This window comes from Grammomys surdaster, unplaced genomic scaffold (genome assembly GCF_004785775.1).
Source record: "Grammomys surdaster isolate TR1022 unplaced genomic scaffold, NIH_TR_1.0 126013, whole genome shotgun sequence".
In the NCBI taxonomy this organism is placed as follows: Eukaryota; Metazoa; Chordata; class Mammalia; order Rodentia; family Muridae; genus Grammomys; species Grammomys surdaster.
Genome location: NW_021620828.1, coordinates 2,108,362 through 2,125,273, shown reverse-complemented (window position 1 = coordinate 2,125,273; position 16,912 = coordinate 2,108,362).

Here is a 16,912-nt window from a genome sequence, read left to right as displayed (position 1 = left end):
CCTCCCTCCCTCTTTCTTTCTTTCTTTCTTTCTTTCTTTCTTTCTTTCTTTCTTTCTTTCTTTCTTTCTTTCTTTCTTTCTTTCTCTCTCTCCAGGATCTGACTAACGCTGACTGTTGGATTTCTGCCTACTTGCCCTCCTCCGTTAACAGAATACCAAGAGTACTCTTAAATCAATAGTACACAGATCATTCTTTCAGGTCTGTTTCTGCAGAGCCTCACACAGGAGAGCAATCATCTCTCTAAGTGCCAGGGTTCAGTGACTTTAGACCACTCACTGTCTGGCAGACAAAAGACAAGAAAATAAGCAACTGTAGTCAAGTTTAATGAATGCCGAGATAGAGGCACACACATAATACAAGAAGACCCAGAGCCTTGGGCCTATTTCCATGTGGTCTGAAGGACTGGCTCAGGAGGCACAAGAACAGGGTGTGGGGGAAGCACAGCAAACTGCCTTTGTCTTTTATATAGTGGGTGCTCTGAGTCACCTAGTGCTTCTCTGAGGTTGTTTCTCCTTTTGTAGAATGGATAGAGCACAGAGCCACTGGGGTGAGATTGAGAATGAGATCGTAAGTGGTACATGTTTGGCCTAGTTCCAAGTTCCTAATAAGTATCTCATATCAGAAGCTCCTTTTGGAGACACCCTAGATCTTTGCATCAATATAATGTCACACCAGCTGTTACAGTGGTTCTGAAGATGTTCTTCACACAGCCTGTGTATGATGATACCATTGCATCTGTTCTCAGAACCATGGACTCTTCAGGGCTGGCCACAGAAGAGAATTCTTCCTGTGCTGCCCAGCCCTTGCACCTGAAGGGTTGTTACCACAGCTCATTTTCCCAAGCTACATTGTCAGCACAACTTTCCTTAGACCATCTTCAGCTTTCTTCTTTGCTTGGAATGTTTCTCTGTGAAAGAAAACATTCCAAGTTGCCCCATATCTTCGCTGCCCCAGGCTCATGAAAAGCTAAATCCGGTCTTGGCTCTCCAAAAAAGAATAAATCTCAGCCTGCCCCCAAAGAGGTTGCTGTCATAATTACATCTCCGTTTGGAAGTAATTTTGACTTAATCACATTACAGGGAGGTTGTACCATTTCCTTGACCAAAGTTGGCTCCAAATTGGCTCGCTGTTCCCCTCTGGTCCATGGATACATCTATCTCTTTTTTTGGACATTATTTGCAAGGAAAATATCTGGCAGTTAAAAAGGGAGATCAAATGCAGTGCCATAGAGTGCCTCTGATTCCTTCCACAAGGAAAGCTGAGTGACTGAGTTGTCACCTGCAGGTTCCCTCTCAAGTTATGTTCCTGATGCCACTGGAGCTTCTGAGAGGGCCAGAGCTGGCTCAGGCACTGCCTTCCAATGGATGGTGTGAGGAATGCAACTAGACTAAGCTCTGCTCTCTTCTTCAGGTTCCCTCTCTGTGTCTCTGTGTCTCTGTCTCTCTCTCTGTCTCTCTGTCTCTGTCTCTCTCTCTCTCTCTCTCTCTCTCTCTCTTTCTCTTTCTCTGGATTCTCCTCTCCCATGTTACCAATAGAACACCCATCTACGCGTTTTTCAGTGGCCTGCCCCTTTGTGTTGTCTTAAGGACAGCCAAGGTATACTGCAGCACTGATCACAACAGGACAGTGTAAGGGACATAAGGAGCCTGACTCAGAATGGCACTCCATTTATGCTGTAGAAATGTATCAAAAGGAAGAATGTAAGATGGAATACAGGAGGAAGGCTCCCCAGGGAAGATGAAGAGGCTTCTGGTTAGCCTGAGACAGAATGGATGAAAGGGAAACATCTCAAGACAGGAACGCCCAAGTGTGGGCATGGCGGTAGCCTCTTAAGAACAAGGGCTGGATTAATACAATGTGAACAGAGAGCTTCAAATGCCAAGAAATGGTCTGGATCAGAATGCAGCTGGCAAGGCCATTGGGGGGACATGTAGGAGTTAACTAATCAAGAACAATTTGGAAGGATGTTTCCCTGCATCCCATCTCCCATCTGTAGTCAGTGGAAAAGCCCATGGAACCAAGAGAATAAGATAGAAACTTACTGTGGGGAGCATAGCGCTCCTCTCTATAATGGGGGGAGACTCAGGCAGGGAGTAACCAGACAGAGTATTTAACTAGAAGAGCATGGAGAATGGGGGAGGTGTCATTATTACTTGTTGACATTCTTTGAAATGTTCCAACAGGCTCTGTCACGCCTAAAATCATCCCTGAGTAGCAGGTTAATCCCTGTTCTGGGACCCTTTACTACGTGTTGTTATTTGAGCCTCCTTATTCTTGCTAAGCAAAGGCACCGGCAAGGCAGAGCTTGCTCCTTCTCTATCCATTTCTTCTCCTTTAGCCTGTTCCAAAGAACTGACAACACCTTTCTGAGCAATGGACACCCTCCAAAACATGAGATCCTCTTACATGTCTGTCTCCTAACAAATCGTTCAATAACAGAAGTCAATGGAAGATCGGGTGTTTAGCATGCAGTCTGCATCCCTTAAGACAACATGAGCTTCAGTCTATCTTTGAGTGATCTACCTTGTCAATGGAAGATCATTGATATAGAAAGGAACTGTCCTATGTCCTGTGCTTCACAAGCCACTTGGTAGCAGTTTTCCTTCTAGGACAGAAAATGGGCCTTCATCACCCTAGGCAGAGTCTTGCCCTGGTGGGCCATGAAGATAACACAAGAGGAGACTGCCTGGGAGGACTCAGGAAGAGTTTGGAAGTGGTTATTAATGAAGGCCAGAACAGTGATCATACCAAAGAGGAACTAAATGTGCTGACGGTACTGAAATGAAGAATGTCTGTTAATAGCGCAAGTGACAGCTCGTAGATCACTCAAAGATAGACTGAAGCTCATGTTGTCTTAAGGGATGCAGACTGCATGCTAAACACCCAAGAGGAACAGAGCATGACAGGGACACCTCTGCTGGCTGCTTATCCTCAGAGATAACAGCACACATTCTTTATGTGTTGGTGGGTCTTTCCCTAGCCCAATGCCCTGCTACAGAGCACAGAGTTTGCAGAAAAATTAACCACTTTATATCACCAGTATAACTTGAAGCTATAATCCAATGAGAAGACCTGAGAGATGCTATAAATCTCAGAGTCTTTTGAGGAGGCACTGTGACAGAATTTCTTTGAAAGAGACCAGCCTCAGACAGCAAAGAAATCGGTGTTAGATATAGTGTGACAGCTGAGACATAGATTTGGTGCAAATGGAGTGGCCTCGAATCCTCTCCTCAAGGCCACTTGGTTTTCTTTTCTTTTTAAAAAATGTGTCTGAGGGTCCGGATGATGGCTTGGTTGGTAAAGTCCTTGTTGTACACGCCCAAGAACTCAAGCTCAATCCTTAGATCCTACATGAGAGACCTACTCGTGTTGGTTGTATGCTTTTCATCCTGGAGTTATGGAGGCAGGAGCAAGCTGATTCCTATAGTTTTCTGGCCATTCAACCTAGCTTAACCAGGCCAGTGGGAGATCACGTCCCTCCTAAACAAGGTAGATGGCCCCTAAAAAAATAAGAACTGGGGTTGACCTCTGACCTCTACACAAATAGCACCTACACACACACACACACACACACACACACACACACACACACACACAGAGAGAGAGAGAGAGAGAGAGAGAGAGAGAGAGACAGAGAGAGACAGAGAGAGAGAGAGAGAGAATGAATGAATGAATGAATGGTCTTGGGAAGGATATGGGCTTTAAAGTGCAATTCAGATTTGCAGAAAAGTAATAATTTAAGAACACTTTGATCTGAAGAAAAGCTAAGATTTTAGGATGTGGTTTATCCACTAATGATTTCTGTTTGGGATCCTCTCTGCTGTCTCCAAAGACTCAAGCTCTGGGTTTTCTATCCACCTAGCAGGATGGCCGTGTTCTCCAGCTGCTCAGGTGTCTGGAAAAGGTGGAGGAATGTCAGAATAAGCTTGCCTGGGGAAGACAGGGTCTGAACATGAATCTGAAATGCAATTCTAGTTACATGTCAAAAAAAAAAAAAAGCACCCAAGAGATGCTAGTGCCTTGTAGTCTGTCTAGAAGACTGTAAAGATATCTCACCTTTGGAAACCATCTGACAGCAATCACAGAGCCTCAGAATGAATGTTTTTAACACACCATCACTGGTAATTTAAAATGAGAAACCAAGGATGTTCTAGATTACTCTTTTTTAAATTTTCATAGATACTCAGAGTTGAAAGGGTAGTGATACTAGGGCAAAGGAGTCTGCTCTCACTGCCGAAGGCTGCCCAATTTTTCTGCTGTGGCTTTTGCAGACTGCTGGGATGCCTGTTGTCCAGCTCTTCCTGAATTCCATCCTTTGGAAGGCTGAGGTGTGGGTAGATGCAGCACTCTTAGGGGGGTCATTGAGGAGACATCTTTTTTGGAAAAAGCTAAAAACAGCTTCAATGACTCAGGGGTGAGACCTAAAAGTGATTAACCTTCAACTCCCTCTTTTTAGCCTCTCTACCCCAATTCTTTTTCAGCCACTCCTCAGAAAAATCCTCTACCCTGGATCTTTAGGAGTTCTACTTTCCTAAAGAGCTGAATATGAAATATGGATAACAGCAGAGCATAGTGTATCATGAGAGGAACTCAGATTCAAGGTCAGGTTACAAGGGGGTTTTGTGAGCAACTGAGTCAGGGAAGAGTAAGGCCTGCTAGGCATGGAAGTAACAGATCTGCTGTGTGGGTGGGCCTGGGCTTCCATCACAAAAACCCACATATGGAGTAGCATAGAGTCAGTAGAGATCCCTTCCTTGGATTTTGAAGGCTGGGGAAGCCCTGATCAAGATGCCATGGGGTCCAGTGTCTGATGAGAGCCCACGTCCTAGTTCATAGATGGCTGTTTCCTATTGTGTTCTCATGTGGTGGAAAGAGCAGGTGAGACCCATGCTCTCTTTGTGTAAGAGCTCTACTTCTGCCATTTAGATCTCATGTACTGTCTAAAGACACCATCTCCAAGTGCTGTTACACTGAACAGTGGGGTTTGTCATGAATTTGGGGTGACAGGATCAACATTTTTTCTATGGCAGAGTCTGAAATACTTTACCTATTTCCATTATGAGTCCAAGTGGGAAGTTGGCCTATCACATTATTTCGTGGAGGGAATGGAGATGCACATAGCTGATTTTCCTAGAAAGCCAGAACCTCTCAGGACCCCAGTCTCCTCACTGTCGTACTCTGGGAGGCATCTTTTTGATGACCATTTCCTCAAAGGAAACTCAACACTATTGCGTTCCCTTTCTCAGTTACAAGGTGACCATAAGCATTATGGCCAAACATTTGTGTGTTCATCTAATGACTCTAGAGGAGAGTTTTAATAGAATCAGTTAGTGATGGAGTCAATAGCCTGGAATGAATTCAAGTGCAAAATGTCCAGAAGTGAAGTTGGGTACCTAGGCCGTTTGCTTGTGACCTTCTGGCACATTGCTTTCCACCAGAGCAGAGAAAGACACTCATCTCACTAGTTTTGTTTGGATAATGTTCAGCCAGGTTGCCACGCAGTGGGGTGAATGTTTTCTCCAGGTGTCAGACACCTGGAGACATCAGAGGCAGGGCAGTGGGTGAGAAACTACCCAAGCTAGTGTCCCTGCACACCTGATCCTGTCTCTACTATGTGGCCCTTGAAGTCAGCATGGCTGGGTGTCACAAGCTGGGTAACAGATTGGGTACACACTCAGCTCCTGAGAAACCTCTCAGGGGCTCTGAGCAGCTAAGAGGAAGGTTATTTCAGACCTAAGAAGAATAGCATCTTCTGAACCATGCAGAAGGATCGTTGTAGATTCCTCCTTCCCTTTCCTTTCGAAGATCAGGCTGAGCCCAAAGGGAGGGAGAAAAACTTATCGGTTAGGAGTGAGGTTGACACCTGGAACAAATTTAAAAATTGGTTCCCTGCTCTCAAGTGCTGGAGACAAGCAGCAGTCTACCTCTGGGGAAAGTGGCCTGTCCCAAGCTTTGCTGTAACTCTGTAACTATAAATAACTCTTAACTGTGTCTTTTACAAACAAACAAACAAACAAACACACATGCACACACACACAAAACGCATCCATTCAAGGAACAGTTGTGATCCTCCTCCTTGGGGGCTTGGCTAGGGCTGATGATGTTCCTCTTTAACACTATGGGATCTTGTCTCAACAAGAATATGTGGAAGGGAGAAAGCCATACCACTGAGCCAAGCTCTCCAGTCCCCAGTGTCTGGGGTGATGGTCTTTATTGCTCTGGAGCTCTAGGCCTCCCATTGAGAGAGTTCAGGCAGACTCAATCACCCTATTGGTGAGAACTGTCCAGGATTGGGCTCTGCTCCTCATGCCATCTAAAATGGGGAAAGCCATAGACTGTATATAGCTGAGCTCTCTTCCTGATCCTTCCTCTGAGCCTCACCCTCTGCCTCTAACATAGAAGGGTTCAGCTCTCCCCAGCTTCTTTGGAGGAGCCATTGGGATCTGGACATATATCTGTAGGGGTAGATAGGGATCCAAGGCTGGCTGCGGCTTGCCTGGCTGGATACCCTTGTCTGACAGGTGACCCTGTCCCTGGCCACTTGGATGGAAGAGTCTATTGCCCCCACTCGGTTCCTGCATATTTTATTCTTTTAGAAAGGATAAAATCGTCCCTTTCTCCTCTCCCTTATGAATGGCATTTTGTCCCCGTGCCCATGAAATCCAGAGGAGATGCGGAGAAAGCAGCAAGGTAAAGAGGAAATAGAAGGAAGGGGAGATGGCTAAGTGGATCCAGTGCTTGCTGTGCAAGGAAGAGGGCCCGAGTTAAGATGCCTGATCTACAGTCTGGGTGTGGTAACGCTCACCTGAGTCCTAGTGATGGAAGAATGGAGACTGGAGGACCAGTGACTGGCCAAAAATAATGAACCACAGGTTCAATAGAGATCCTATTTAAAATAATATTAAATAATAATAATAATATAGAGGAAGATAACCTGTGGTCTCCACGTGTGCACATACATACCAGAACACACACACACACACACACACACACACACACACACACACACACACTCACAGAGGAAACAGAACACAGAGGCAGAAATCCTAACCAAATGTCCGCCCTGCATAGGTCTTTTCCTCTTTGCCCAGAGAGTGTTGGCTCAGGGGCTTTATCAGAGCTTATACATTCCACCCTCTATTTGGCAACCCTTCCCACCCCCCATCCCTGCCCTGCAGCCCCTTCCCCTGCCCACCCTCCTCCTTCCCTCGCTGCCTCCAAAATCAATTTTCAGCAAGAGCAGCAGGTTCTGAGCCATCTGGGGTTGCTGGCAGCATCACCAGCCCGTAAGCAGCTCAGTCTGTTTGCTGTAAACCAGCCCCCGAGTTTCTCTGCCATCCACAGCCTGCCCTCTCCCTCCTTCCCCCACTGCAAGAGGGAGGGGGAAGGCTTGGTGCTGGACCAGAGGGGTCTTCTCTTGAGGAGTCACCCAGTCCCAAAGTGTGTCCCTTAAGTGGGTAGCAGGATCAGGCCTTACTGGCCCCAGGTAGCCAGACAGCAGTCACAGGCCACTTCCCCACCTGTGGGGAAGGATGGATGCGTTAATTAGCAGGCAGAGCACTGTGTAGGGGAGGCTGGAGCGGTGCCACATTCACAGAAAGCCACTCCTCACCTCTGCCACAGGCTCCATCTTGGTGACAGCTCCTTTCCTCTTGTCTGAAGGTAAGGAGGGAGGATGAAAGACCCTCTTTTTGCTTGTGTGTCACGGAACCTCTGCAGATTTATAGAAGATGGGGTTTATCTAGGGGTGTCTGGAGAGGTGTACTTTGGATGGAGTTTGTGTTAGGCTGACCATCCTGTTCATAGCACGCTTGTGCATGCATACTCTGAGCATGTCTTCAATCACCACCTACTTCTCCAAGTAGTCCTTAGTCTTCTACTCAGGAAAGCATTTTACATGATGCCATCAGCATAAAGATCCACCATCTTCTCCCCCAAAACCCATTGTTCACAGTATCCTTGACTGTAGTCTATAGCCAGCTTTTCTTTCAGTCACCAGTTGATACAGAGTTTATTCTCAGATTAGTATGACCCCAGGTGAACAGGGAAAGAAGCATTGGGTATATGACCTTTCCTTCTAGAACTTTCCCTGAGGACCTAGGCGTGACAAGACTTACCCCTGTCACTTCTCTAACTTGCTACTCATTTTTTGCCAGTGCACTCAAGCGTACTGGGAGGAGAAGCGGTGTCATGAATGTGCTGGACACCAGGGGCTGAACACAACTTGATCACTGCGTCTGTGACCTTTGATCATCCCACCTACCTTGAGCCACGGCAGCCTCTGCTGTGAAATAAGCAGTTAGCATGGTAAATCGTGTTGATTTTCTCAGCATCACCCTTGATACAGAAACTCTACACATTAGTGGGAAAGGATACTCCTTAGTTGAGCCTCTAGATTCACAACTCTCACTGCAGTGCCCAGTGCAAAGTAGATTTCCAAAAGATAGAATTTTGTAAAGTTAATTTTCAGAAGGTTCTTGAAAACCTGTTACATGTCACAAATTATTTCAGATTCTTTGGGTGATGTGGGGAGACAAACTATAAGAAGAGCACCTACAGCCCTACATGGCTGGACCTCTATAGACCAATTGTCCTACACGAAGATGATGAGGCTGCTGTTGGAAGAACCAAATTAGTTACATTCCATACCCTTGACCTTTGTTTTCCAGCCACATGTAACTCTCTGTAGCAAATACTCACTGATCAAAGCATGAAGACCCTGCATCATGGCCCTGGGATGCTGCTTCTTTCACAATCTTTTTGGTTCAAGATGGGAATACTTGTCTTTCTCTAGCCAGTGCTGCAGGGAAATAGCCAAGTGTTTTATAGACACCCCTCAGCTTGCCAGCACAGCCCTGACATTCTTTGGTGGGTTGGTGTGAGGGAGGAGTCTAGTACCAATTACAGGCAAAATCCTGGACTAACTGAAGGAACACTCGGGGACTTCTGTCCTCAAAAAAACATGGCAGCTGTTTGCCAAAGGGAAGGAAATCAATACAGATAGAAGGGAGTGGCCAGATTCAGAGCAGAGCCACTGAAAGCCAATGACTGCATTGAGTCCTCCAGCATCACTAATGACAGAACACCACAGCAGCCAGAGTGCACTGGGGTGGGCTCCTTCCAGGGGTCATTAAACTTCTAATTTGCCTCCCCTCGATCTCTCAGATCTTACATATTTGATGAAAGTGTCTTTCTGGTGTTTGATACTGGTGAAATGTCCACACAACACTGAGGGTTTAAGTAGTAAGGAGGAGAATCATGCCCAGACTGACAGGGAAGACCTACTATGGTTGTTCTGGTAAACAGGCTTGGTGTGAAACAGCCTCTAAAGTGGTTGTTTACACTTGGAGGTGAGGGTTGCTCTCAGCATTCCCAGAGAAGCAGTGTGTGGGGTTTAAAGACTCACAACTGGCCAAGGTGCCCAGGACAAGTTACAGTTGAACGCTCAATCTTACATATGTCACCCACTCCAAAGCCCACAGAAGAGGGGCAGGAAAGCATATAAGAGCCAAGGCTGCAGTGTGTGTGTGTGTGTGTGTGTGTGTGTGTGTGTGTGTGTACGTGCACGTGCGTGTGCATGTTGTGAAACAGTGTCTTCTAGACATGACACAGGCACCGCACTCACTCAGGACCTCACTGCAGCTGTTGTCACCTGCAGAAGACCTACAGCAGACTGGGTCCTGTCAACATTTCATCCCGCATGGGGGAGGGGCTGGTGAGGCTGCTCCATCTGTCACTGGGGGACAATGAGCTATCTATGGATTCTGGAATAGGAGGTGTCATTTTTTTCTTCAGTGATTTGCCACTGGTATCTGTATTGTAGTAAGTAGCCCTCCACTTGTGCTCTTGCAAGCAACCTTAACTGAGAGGATCCAAATGAAATTGTCAAAGAAGAAGGTGGCTGGCTTGTTGAGGGGGAGAATTTCAGTGAGAGAGAGAGGAAGAGGAGGAGGGTGAGAGGGTAATGGGAAAATGACCAATTGTGTGTGTGTGTGTGTGTCAAAGAATTAAAAAGTGAAGGGATGGACTATGGAGGGCAGACAGTAACATCTCAAAATGTAAAAAAAGTTGTATCTCCATCCTGTCCTAGAACTCTTGGACATGAGGACTGTTGTTTGCCAGTCACGAATTTTCTATGTGCCCCAGACAAGAAACTGTCAGCAGAAGAGGGAACTGAGAGAGACATTAAAGTCCAGATTAGCTCACAAGACAGTGGAGAGCTAAGAGTGAGGCTAACCCTCACCTTTTTTTTCTTTCAGTTTTTTGTGGTTTTATTTAAACACAAAACATGCACGCAAGCCATCTATTCATTTTCTCCAGCCTGCCGTTGGGATTGGTGACTCTGATGGCCAGCTGTGTTGCTCTTCCTAGGATGGATGGCATTTTGGTTCTTGAGGGAAACACTGTGAGCAGTCTCAGAGCAGTAAGATTTGTTGCATATCAGCAGCACTTCCAGCTTCTTGACATTGTGGACTGGAAACTTCCAGAAGCTGCTAGGCAGTGCATGCTTGGTTTTCTTGTTGCTACTGTGACCAATGTTAGGCATCAAGATCTAGCCCTTGAATCTTCTCAGCTCCCTGTTGTTGATGCCTCTGGGTTTCTGCTAGTTTCTTTTAATTTTGACATATTGGTCTGACTGGTGTTGGATGAACTTCTTGGTTCTCTTTTTGATGATCATGGGCTTCACCAGAGGCCAGAGGGCAGCCATGATGCTGCAAAACAGATGGCAGCCCACTTTTCAGATTTTACATCTTCCTGATTTGTGTGATTTGATCTTGTTCTCTATATTGATCTTTGCAATTCTCTGTTTTATTTGGACTTTTATATGTTCATGTGACAAGGGATAGCTGAGTCAGGACAGTAGAGAGACAGTTCTAGTCCACTCAGGGCAGCAGAAGAAGGTCCCAAGTCTGAGATTCTGTATTCCAATCCATGGGTTCCCTATGCACTGTCTAAGAGTAAGGTGAATAGGGCAACAGGACCAGGCAACATGGCTGCCTTGCCTTGATAGGTTGATTCTTCTGAGACCAGAACAAATACCCTGTGAAGATGGAAACTTGGGCAAGACTCTTCTTTTCAGGAACGGAGCGAGAGAAGGCACAGGCTCCTTCAACCACCCAAGCTCAATAGCTGATTCCTCTATAGAAAAGAGCCTCTAAAAGAAGTCCTTGCCTAATTAAGTAAGAAAGAATTGAAAGCAATTCTAAGAAGCCATCTTCTGTGAAGAAGACTGTATGGCCTACAAACACTACTATCGAAGGGCATGCATTCTCCTATTCCTTCTTCATTGTTCCACTGCGAATATTACGTGTCCCTCAAAGGCCCATGTGGTGAATGCTTGGTCCCCAGTGTGATGCTGTTGGAAAATGGTGTAACCTTAAGAAAGTGGAGGCTACTGGTAGTTCTTTAGATCTCTGAGGGGATGGTGAAATTCAATGTTTGTTCCCTCCTTTCTTTCTCTTCTCAGGCATGAGGAGAGAAATTGTGATTGGCCACATGCTCCTGGCATGAAACAATTGTTTCAATGTTCATCTATTTATCACAGTAAGGGAAGGCTTACTAACACACTCTCCTACTCACTGAAAAATAAGGACAGGCCCTCCAAGCAAAGGAACCTACTCCAGTGATTGCTGTGGAAGTTGAGAATTGGATCGTTTTAAAAGAGACTTGGGTTCAAATCAAGCTGTTGGGAATCTGAGTAAGGGCATCCATCCAGCTTTTCATCAAAGGGTAGGATTTTCGGTACTACTGGAAGGTCAACTTTATCTTTTATTTTTAAGTATTCTGTATGCTAGCCTCATCTCCTTGGCTTCAGAATGAATTCCTTAAGATCAGAGGTAGCATCTCAAACTCCTGTGTCACCCACTCGCCAGCACTCAGGGTGTATATATAGACAGCTCTATATGGATGCATAGGATCATGGCCCAGGCAAAATTGCCTTGGGGAAGGCCTTTAAACTCATTTTAACCCTGTGGCTCTTTGTTAATTTGCTGTAAGGTATATAGCTCTCTTGAATCTCTTTCTGGTATGGGATACTATTCTTCTCTGGAGGAAGAACAACTCAGCCAAAGAAAAGGAGCTTTGCCCTGGTAATCCTATGAGTCATGTGAGTTTTGTTTGTTTGCTTGCTTGCATGTTTTTTGAGACAAGGTCTCATTTTGCAGCCCAGGTTGGCCACTGTGTTTCCCATGATGCTCTCAAACATCTGGTAGTCCCCTCTCCTCAGTCTCTCAAGTGCTTATAACCATAAGGCATCCTGCCCAGCTTGGGCCATCTGAATTCTTATGGCAACACCCACAGGTAAGACTGGCTGGGCCTCTGTTTCCCCTTGTGGAAACAGAATTGTGGCATCTGCCTTCTGTACTTCAGAGGGCTTCCTCTGTATTCAAATAGTGGGTATGAATAAGGAAATTTCTGTAAGCCACTGAGCTAAGATCATAGAACAGTAGCCATCCACACTAAGGAACGGGTCCAACAGAGTTTGTATGCGGAGGATCCCACAAAGTTAAGAAACTGCACTCACCAGTTATAAAAGGTAACAGTGTCAGATGGTATGACGTGGGAACGGGCAAGAAACACTCTCCGTGTAAACAATGCAAGATTTAGACTCCTTGGCTGCTAATTACATGAAGAGACCAAGACACTTGTAAACCCATCTGCTGTGCTGAGGATAATTCCATACGGTGGGAATCTGACTCTAGCTCTTACAGAGTGGGTTAAGTAGATACAGGAGGCCTGGGGCTAGGGCAGCTCACTGGGAGCACTCTTTACCAGTTTCCAAGCGCTGATGCAAGCATTGTTCTCACTTAATGTTCATGCCAGGGTGAAGTGGGTATTAGGCTCATATCCCTCAAATAAAGAAACAAATCTGTCCCAGATTATACAATTAATAAACAACTACACCAAGCACAATTGTTCATGTCCCAAATTCAGTCCTCTTCATCCATGCTTGAGAGAAATCCTATCTTGGGTTCTTCATTGGATCTACTGGAGGGAAAAACCAGCCCTCTTAGCTTACTGGCAAAGATGCAATTTTCAAGTCCTGTTATATGTAGCAGTAAGCTTTGCTGCCTGCACATGAACTTGAAAGACATTTCAAATGTGCGAGTTCATCATCCCATTTATTGCACCACGGACTGAAAGATGCCTGAATTAGTGCATTAATTTGTTTTTGCCTCTGATCCTAGGGCAGTAGGACCAAGGACCAGCTAAACAAGATATACTCTGATTTTAATTGAAGCTATCTGGAGAAATCTGTAGTCCTCTGTGGGAACAAAATATGTGTTCTTCAATGTGGATATTGACTCACAGAATCCTACTGCCTAAAATGACTTCATAGGACATTGACTGCCACCCTGTGATTGTGTCTACTTGCTGTGGATTAATTTCAGGATAGGCCTTACCCAAGCCACAGGAAGACTGTCTGTGTTCTGAAAAACATGAAGGAATAAGTTGGTGCTCAGATAAACAAACAAACAAACAAACAAAAACAGGTCATTAATTCAAGCCAAGCCTCAGACCCCCTCTAGTTCCCTTTTGCCTTATCCCACCGCTATAGCTCTTGGGGTTGATCCACAGTGGTGGTGTTTAGGGATTGTCTATTTGAATTGGAGGAGCAGTGTAAGAGATCCCAGTTGTTCATTCTTATACCTGTTACTCTTTGATCTAAAGAACTCAATTGGAATCAAGATGGATTTAGGCAAAATCTACACCACTATCTCCACACACACTCAAAGGATGTTTATCAATTTATTTGCCAGTCATGGAGATAAACACTTTTGTATCTCTGAGATTTCTGTCCCCAACCAAGAAGTTTCTACTCCTGGGTGCTGTCTGTTGAATTACTTATACTCTCTGGCCTGGATCACAAGTCTTTTGATCCCAAATATCTGAACAATGGCAGCAAGCCAACGTGTCCACTGAGTAATGAACAGGATTGTAGTGACTAATCGCATTCTGAGCCACTATTTTTAATTGGCGATTTTAATTAGTGAGAGAGATCAGTTGTAAAAGCTAAGAAAGTGTCCCTTTCAGAAACAGTTGTAGGAACCATTGATCCACAAAGGTGTATGTGTTTTCAATTCAAGGCTAGAAACAGTGTGAGACACAAAAGTCATATAAAATACAGCTTTTGTCCCAAAGCGTTTATGACAAATCTGTGAAGGTAACTACTCACATGACATCTACAGAGGAAAAGCACTAATTAGATTTCCCTTTTTTTCTCCCTGTCAATCTAAAACTTGTCCATTAAAGTGAGATTTCATCTTATGATAATTCTATCATAGAGTTAATTTACTTATTCTTCTGCTGCTTCTATTATGTCCGTCCTATCTAGGACCCTCCTTAGTTTGATGCTAGATGAGTTTATTTGGCTTTTGCACAGTGGGAAGAATCTTACCCGCTACATCCATGGCAAAAAACATGGCTGAAGGTCAGCTCCAAAAGCACAGGTTATCAGTGTCTCCATTCTGAAAGGAACACCTGGTTGCTTGGAAGTATCAAGTGATCTAGGAGGAAAAATGCAGAATGGAAAGGATTGGTTTCAGGGGACAATGGCCACAGAAGATCAAAGAGCCTGGGAGGCACCAGCATGCTTGAGAGTAGGTCAACCTCTGTGACATATACCTGGTGTCACTTTCTAGTGGAGATTCCTGATTAGTGCAAGGAGTTACAAAACAGTTGGGAAATGTAGCCTAGGACGCACTGTTTCTTTCTATACAACCTTTTGAACCCGAGGCTTACAATTTGCCATCTGGAAGGTGGGCCTCAGATTTACCTTTTCTTTTTTTTTCTTTTTTTTTAAATAGATGGACAAACTGGTGGAGATCTGTCATGTGACAGTTCATTTTGTAGATAACTTGCATGCTTCCTCTCCCCCTTTATTTTTTTCCAGGAAAGCCTATTCTACTCTTTAGAGATGAGCCAGATCAAGTTTCAAGAAAGTCCAGTCGACTCTTGATTCCCACTTTGGATAATAGCCTGGTTAAACTTTCATGCTAGGCTGCACTATATTCAATTCACTGGCCCATATATTTATAGGACAACTTCTTTGCAAAGAGATAGGCAAGCACCCTGAAAGAAATCACCATGAATAATGCACATGGCTGATGCTTAGGGACATGGCGCTCACGGTAGAAAACCAAAGTGTTTTGCAATGAGTAATACAAGGTAAGATTGTCCTACATGCGCAAGGGCAGCTCAAAGGGTTGTGCCGTTTTGGACTAAAAGACCATTTAGGCAAGGCAATGAGGTAAACTGGGAATCTGTCAGAGAAGACAATGTCCATAGATGTTGGACAATTTGTATAATTTTCCCAAATAGTGATGGGCTTAGTAGCGTTTCAGGAGGTGGTGTAGATTCAGGAGATGTACTTCCATAGGGAACTGGATTAAACTATGGAAGAAAAGAAAAGACAAGAATGAAGGACCGGATTTCAGAGGGTCAGGTGGGTGCAGATGAGGATTCTGAATATCAGGTTGAAGCTCTGCTATGAGAGGGGTTTGAGAAGCAGGGACACAAGGAGCGATGAGTCTTGACAGAATACTCTGAAAGGAAGAATTAAGTGATGCCAGAGAGGGATGGATAGAAAACTATTGCAGTGTCAAGGAGAGAGATAGTACATGGGCCCTTGCACCAATGTGGCAGCCATCACTGAGGAAGAAGGCATTGTAGATAGGCAGCATGGCAGAAAGTCATCTGCACTGCAGTCCCTTCGCTTAGTGACCCCGAGCCAGTGCTTAGACGAGCAAAACTGAACGGAACAGACAGTGTTATTCTGCTGTTGATTTTCTGCCTCTGTGACCGCAATGATAAAATGCCATCAAATGCTGGACTTGAAGTAAGTCCTACACTCCCATTAGAGTCATCCGGTTCCTGAAACTGCTCTGCCTATCTTGCTAGGCTGCTATCAAGGGAATCTTTGTTTCTAACATACTGAATGAGCCTCACATAGTGAATGAGACAGAAATACAGTTAGTGAATGGACTTCAGAGGTGACAGCTTGATGAATAAATGATCGATAGAGATAAGGAAAAGGAGGATAGGAAGACACAAACAGAAGAGGCTTGCCATGTTGAAAAAAAAATGATCATTCCGTTAGTAAAAATAGAAATGTGGGACCTTTAGACCTTTGCCTATGGCCATGTAAGAATATGGACACAATCTACCACTGCCAAGGAATCTGCTCATTCCAGCCAGTTCTTTCTGTTTGATAGCTTCCCAATGATGGACACACATGACAAGACTCCTACAAGGAGGTTTTGCATGCTGTATGCATGTGTGCATTGCATGCATGTGTGCCTACTTGAAATTATTGGCAAAGTTAATTGTAATTTGCCCCACCATTGCTGATTGCATAGAACTCTCAAGACCATGCCAGAGGCCTACCAGATGTTTGCAGCCCCTATTACCCACAAGTGGATTAAACTACTCTGAGAAAATGATGCAGGGGCCTGCCCCATCTCCACCATTCATTCATCATAACTTCTCCTCCATCCTGTGGGTCAAAGTAGTTCTGAAGTATGCATAACTGGGTCAGGAATTAAAAGAGATTATTTAATGTTACACACACACACACACACACACACACGCACACATGCACATACATATATACTTAAAAATGTATCTCAGTGTCTAGAGCCAGTGTTCTAAGGGACTTGTGTCATTGATTAAAAAACAAAAGATACTTGGTCTGGGAAAAGTTTCAATGAATAAAGCACTTGCCACACAAGCATGAGGAGCCAGATATACACAGAGTTGAGATTTTAAGAGGCGAACCATAGAGGTCGCTGTCGCTGTCTCAAGATAGGAGGTGAGGGCCTATACCTAAGGTTGTTCTATACACATATATACTAGCACAGCGAGAAGAGAGAGAGAGAGAGAGAGAGAGAGAGAGAGAGAGAGAGAGAGAGA